The sequence below is a fragment of the Egretta garzetta genome, unplaced genomic scaffold (genome assembly GCF_000687185.1).
Source record: "Egretta garzetta isolate BGI_Z169 unplaced genomic scaffold, ASM68718v1 scaffold424, whole genome shotgun sequence".
Taxonomy (NCBI): domain Eukaryota; kingdom Metazoa; phylum Chordata; class Aves; order Pelecaniformes; family Ardeidae; genus Egretta; species Egretta garzetta.
In genome coordinates this window covers 1,289,633-1,296,486 of record NW_009259489.1, presented here as the reverse complement: position 1 = coordinate 1,296,486, position 6,854 = coordinate 1,289,633, and positions in this window count along the sequence as shown.

Sequence of the window (6,854 nt, the reverse complement as noted above, 5' to 3'; positions counted from 1 at the left end):
GCACATATTTACGTGCTGTGGGGAAGCAAAAACAAAAAGGAAAGCCAAGATCATATTAAGCAACACAAAATAATAACGTTAATTCCTGATTCAAGGCGCAGACTGCTCACAGATGTTAGTCCATCCCTTTTTGTTTTAGCTCTTGTTACAAGTTTGGGTAAGATGTCCTCCTTTGTCTCCCATCTCTTAGTCTGGAAGCGTTTTATGATAGGGATTCTATCTGTGCTTACGGACTCGATCTCATTGTTCTCTTCTGGCTACTTCAACACAAATACAACAGTAAATTTACCACCTGTGAACTGTCTTTGCCAGACCCTTCATGCAGATTGTAAGAAATGAGGTGCTGGGGTAAATACTGGTATTCACACACAAAACTGCTATTAGAAGTACTCATCACCAAAGCAACAAAAAGTTAAAGTGCAATTAATACATCAAATTACTGAGCTATTTCTCTGTGCTCTGGAGACACCTTATGCTACCGGATGGCACCCATCAGGACAGACAGCAGAAGTCTGCATGCAGTTTTCAAGGCGGACGCAGATCAACCTTTTGCTTGTATCAGACAGGTGGCCACAGATTGCACTGAAACATTTCCCCAGTTCTACTTATCCTACACCACAGCGTGCACCACTGAGGACAGCAGATGTCCAGAGTGCTCTCGAGGCACTTCTGAAACATGCCACTAGTGTTCCCTCCACGGCAGGGTGTTCTGCAGCATGGTTTGGTGGCTGTGACTGAGAAGGAAAGTGTCAGGACAGGGTATCTCTGCTTTTTGAATGTAGCCATGGTGAGTTAGGAATTTAGCGTTACAAAGTGCTGAATGTGTGGTATGGGTTTGTTTACGTAAAAAAACCCCACAATCAATCAAAAGAGCTATTTTAGACATTATTTCAGAAAAGTTGTAGGGAGACTTATTTTGGAAGACTGTAATTTTCAGCTTTGGCTTTATCTAGTTAGGCGTAGGATAATACAAACATACGGGCAGACAGAACTGACAGAGTTACTACTACTTAAGTAATCGTCTACTTAGCTGTGCAACTGATCCTTTGTTGAATCCTGGACAACTAAAATAAAAGTGAAGGTGTGTTAGCTTAAATCAGTGAGCTGGAAGTACATAGGCGTGATTCACCCATCTAAGATGCTATTCGTTAGAAGCAATTATTTGTTCTACGGCAATTCAAACCATTTTTTTATGCAGATGAGAACAAAAGGATCTGAAGGAGGCAGATGGCAAGAGAGGAGTGGCTACAGCCTTGAGCAGGCAGTTACCTCCCTTTGTGTGCAGGCTGTGCGAGGAGGGCCCTGCCCAGCTTGAATTTTGGTGAAATTCAGACTTGAATGTGGGGGGAGATCAGAGGACTGGTACAAAAATTTGGGGATTTTTTTACAGCTGCTGTGCTGTATGTATCGTGCTGTGTTGCAGCAGCACTCTGGGGGCAGAGGGGACAAAGGAGGGGAAGTGTTTGAGATAATGATTTTTGTATGCCAGGTGACTAGACTGTAACCTCTGCAGGTCAGAAAAAAAGATGCTGGATGAGAATTTGAGCCTGGGGGCTTGTTGCATAGACTGCAATGGGAACAATTTAGTACTTATACTGAAACACAAATGTAGTGAAGTATGTGAGATTCAGTGTTCACACAGAAGGGCACTAAACCAATTTATGCGAGAGTCTATTCTGCCCTCTCAAAGAGAACACTAGCAAAGGCAAAACTATAGATCCTTAATCTTTAACATTACTTTAAAAGTTCAGTCCAAGCAGTTGGATGGCTCAAGGAGTCAGCTCCTAGTTCAGCAGTTCAGATGTGGCACAAGTTATACTTTAATACCTCTAAATTTCAGCCTGTGGCTGACATTGAACAGTTAGGTGATTTCCAGTACTTAATAATCATTGCAATAGAAATCTGTCACAACTGGCACCATTGGTATTCATCTCTTTTGGGAGGATTGTAAATACACTTGAATGAAGAAAAAAAACTTCTTGTGCCCTGAGGCAAGTCTCCATGGTAGAAACATCAGCAAGAGTGACGAAAAAGCTTGAACAGTACCTCTGCTATATCCAGTACATGCAAGTTTTATGAATTCAAGATTTTGAATGCTGTGAATATATGTATTTCTTCCACTGGTATTTCTAAAATAGAAAATTTCTGAAATGGGAGACGATGACGATCCTGGTCCCCAAAGGTCTAGGTGTCCTTCTTGGCCTCTTCACCATGGAAGAACAGCATGGAGAACCAAATGAAGAGGTGACATGGTTTCACATGAGGAAGGCATGTTTTTGGGGAACACGGATATAAATGGACTGGATGAGAGGGAGGGTAAACCTGTGTCTGGAGTCAGGAACTGTATTGCCAAGATGACCTCTGCGTTGATGTGGTAATTGAGGGTTTTTTTTTTTTGCTTCCAGCAAAGCACCTCTCATCCAGGATCCCTGAACCTTGACAGGCTTTGCCTGTGCTGCCTCATCTGAGCTAGCAGTGCTGCAGCGAAGCCACAGCCTAAGTGCTGCAGTGCCTCACTTTTTGAGCACTAGCAAGTAAACCAGCCAGACCCACTGACCTTTAATGACCGAAGTTTAGTCCTTAATCACAGAATCACAGAATCGCAAGGGTTGGAAGGGACCTTGGGAGAGGATCTAGTCCAACCCCCCTGCTAAAGCAGGTTAATGAGGAAGTGCTTTGTGGTAACCTAACCCATTTCTTGTCAGTGGCTCCTAACTTAGAACAGTATGAAAATATGCTAAAGAAAAAAAACCCCCTATGATTGGGCCAGTTATCTTTCATTCACTACTGACCTTTGTCTAAGCTATTGCTTGTATTTACTCAAACATTGCTAATGCTTTTAATTATATCCTGAATTCTTGGAGCTAACTTATGTACAACTTTCCAAGATGAAAGGAATTAAGAGTCTGCATGACTCCACTATCAAACTTTTCTAAAATTAGAATCCTATTACAATAATTCAGGGCATATCACAAATAAATTTAGTTTAGTTAAAAGTTCTCTGGAGTAATACTTCAACGTGGTGAAAATTAAATGTTTTTTGCATAAGCAAAGACTTCCTTAAGTTCAGAGTTGAACTCAACCTCGATGCTGTACTGTGTCCTGTGCTTAGTCTATGCCTCCGCCTTGAACTTATATGACATGAGCTAGTACCTGAAAGCCAGCTCTATGGCAAAATGCAGTGAGACCTCACGCTTGCTATTTCTTTGCCACTTGATAATGTAGAGAGTGGGAACTTAAAACTTTCTTGATGGAATTTAATTTTAATTTAAAAGATTGATAGCCACATTATCAGTTCTTTTCCTTTGCAACACTGCTTGCATGTTTGTAGGACACAGCGTCTGTGTGTTATTAGAAAAAACAATAGTGCACTTCGTGGTTTCTGAAACAGAAAGGAAGATAGTTACAGCCCTGAGGTTCTGAATTCATTTTGTGTCAGTGTTTATTTGAAAAAGCTGACGATCAGAGATTTATACATAGAAGGGAAAAGGATTAAATGATGTCATATTACTTCGAAAGATCTTAATGAACCTTGACAATAAACATAAAGGTCAATAATGGGAAACAGGCATTACCTATAAGCTGGGATAGTACAAGACAGCCAATACAGTAGCTCTACAGAAGAGATTTTGAAACTGCTCTTACATAGCTACAGATATACCAGAAATCTGTTGGATGTTTCTTTCTAGCTGTTTTAAAGCTGTAGGTGTCATTTGTCTCTAAAACATACTTCACTACAGCTTAAGTAATTTTAATAATACAAATAATCTGTTGGGAAAACAGAGGTAAAGCTTGTATAATGATCACAAGTGTTCAGTCATCTTATTTTTGCCAGACTGTCACCTGATCCATTTGGAAGAGGTCTGACCTGGTGCATTACTGTTTTTATGACTAATAGTGTTCTCATTGCTGATATAACAGAGTTAACAGCTGTATTGAAGTACTTGTAAAATATAAATAGGTGTGAAAGAACAGGACTAAGAACAAAGGAAGGGTGGGATAAAGCACTGAGGTTTTTGTCCTCGCGGTGTGCCGTCAGGACACTGTACAATCTATATACAGTCTTTAGTTTTCTTCCAATAAGGACTTTGAAAGGCAAAAATTACATCGATTCAATATGATACTCAAATTGCCTGAAGTTTTCTTTTACTGCCTGTGGTCCCTGCGCTAATTCTCCAACAAGGACACAGAGAAATTATGTAGAAGACTCTGTAAGTTTGGGATTGCTTGAGTTTACCAACCTATACTGTGTTGTTTTCCATCAAGTACTATGTATTGTTGGTCTCACAATCAGCATACGCATATTCCGTTTACCCTGACACTGCTTTTTTTTTTTTTTTTACACAGAGCTATTTCATAATTTCCTTTCATGTCTACTCTCATATGCTAGGGGCTACTGCACGTACTGTTCCGTGAAAGGAGAAGTAGAGAGCAAAAAATATGATGGCTTCAACCACTCTTAAAAAGCACTCTTGAGCTCCCGAAGAAAAATTCAATTTCTGTAGATCCATAAATGTGGACAGCATGTTACAAACTGGCCATGCTCATGTCCCAAGGGATATTTTTGTGAAGTGGAAAACTAAAGATTAGGCTCCTACTCAAGTCAATTAAGCATGTTCCCTATGTGCCGCTGCACAACTATTAGTACCGATTTCTGGGCATTACTGATGACAGCTGCACCCATACTGCTGTCTTATAAAAAAAAGCCACTTCCGCTTATCTCCCCCTGGTATAATCCGCAGTGATAAGCATCTAGAATCTAAATCACTCCGAGGCCCGTAAATTAGGTTCTCACAGGCAGAATGTGAAGTGCATGCCAGACACGTTTATAAACAAGGTAAGACACAATCTTGTGGGACAAATGGCAATTATTTGCTTTTGTAAAAATAAAACACCGTATTCTCTTTAAAATAATATTCTTTAGCCCACATCTCGGTTCATACAGGATTTTTATTCTATTACTCAAGTGACTTGGTAACAATTTGACACATTTTACTAAAGTATTGTTTTCTTGCAACCAGGTGTCTGCTCCTTTTTGCTTTCCTTTCTCATCCACTTTCACCACAGGTGCTGGCTTCAAGCAATGATAACATCTCTCTATCCAGCTATCAGTGTCCCAGCGCAGGAAAGCTCGGGCAGGTTCAGACCTCAACCAGCCACCTCGGCAGCTCCTGGTCGACTAATGTGCAAGCACCTAGCACCAACCTGCTGCCAAGCCATGGCTTTTTCACCCACCCGCAGGACTAGCGCAGGTCAGTAAGGTGAGAACCCTGGATGTTGAAGGACCAAGGGAAAAGCCGGGGGGAGAAGCTGCAGGTGCAAGGGCAGAGCAGACCTGGGGATAAAGCAGTGCATGGGCGATGGGAAGCTTACCTGGGACTGTGGGGAAATGATATTATTACGGTGGGAGTGAGCACATGGGGAGCAGGAGACATGTTCAGATGGCCAGGCTTTATTAGGTCTACTGCGCATGAAGTAACTTGTTTTTAATTTTTCTTTTCCTAGTCATGTAATACAGTAACTATTTATTTCAATGATGATTTCCTAATGAAGCAGCAAATAAATAGTGTAATTTGGGGTGCTCTTAATAATTAAGACAATAATTGCAAAAGTCAGGAAAACAAGTTGGAATGTTTCCACAAACTGGAAGAATAGCAGCCAACAGTACAATCTTTTCTCTAGCACTAACATTATAGTTTGTCTTTTACCCCTCTTCCCCCCCCTTTTCTTTGTAGGGAGATTTTCCTTGGACTTCCAGTACGAACATGGTTGTGGTTTCTTTACTCCCACTTGTCCTTGTGCGAAAAAATTGTTTAGCCAAAATTGTTTTCTCTCTCTGATACTTCCCTCCCAGCATAATTATAAACACTAGCTCTGTCTGCTTTCAGCCTTCATTTCTGTAGCCCAAGTATGCTCTGAAATTTCCCCATAGCTGTTCCTCTAGCCAGCCCGCTCCTGTGCGACTGAACTGAGTGTTCCCAGCAGGCAGCTCATGGGGCTTTTACTTGTACAGCAGTGCTATGACTGCTATGTGATTGAAAAAAAAGGTCAAACTGAATTTTACAGAAAAAAATCGTTGCTAATCTCTAAACACATAATCTTGCCCTTTGTGCTGTCATACCTCTACCAGAAGCTGGGAGGGTACATGCATGCATGCCTTCTTTTACCTTCCTTCCCTCAGCATTTGCGTTGTCAGACGAGCTCCAAGCTAGACAGATCCATGGTCTCACCAGTTAACAGCATTGATGTTGCTGCTAAGTGCTACTTCTAACTGAGTGACCGTGAAGGCCATCCACTCGGGGCAGATATTCAGAACTATTTCGTGTTGGCAGACCTTCCAAACTTTGCGTTACCTACAAATTCCGCTGGCACTCCGTCTTCTGAAGTTGTTATCAAAAGGCAATGCCAGTTTTTTAAGTAAGTCCACTGGCACGTCTTTGCCAGCCTGGTCACTTCTTTCCATCAGAACTTGCTATTGCGCAGCTGCCTCCTTAGCCATGGGACAACTCTAAACCAGTCTTCGCCATCAGTAACCCTACCTGCATCACTGCAGCTTTGTCAGATCTATGCGCTTCAGATCTGTGACGTTTCCTGTATCCAAAAAACTAGTTCTCAGAAAAAACACCTGCCTGAGGTTGCTCTACCCAGGCTAACTTTATGGTTTAGCCTGTTCTCTTGCCCCGGCTAGGAGAGCAAACCTAGCGCGGCGCTCCACCACGCCAACGAAAGCGCCATCCTAAGCTAAAACGCTAAAACGTCAAAGCGGGAGACGCTCGCCCCGGCTGCCCGCAGCCCAGCGGCGCTGGGCGCGAACGCCCATGCTGCTTGCTGCCCTCCGCCCGGGCCCGCGCCCC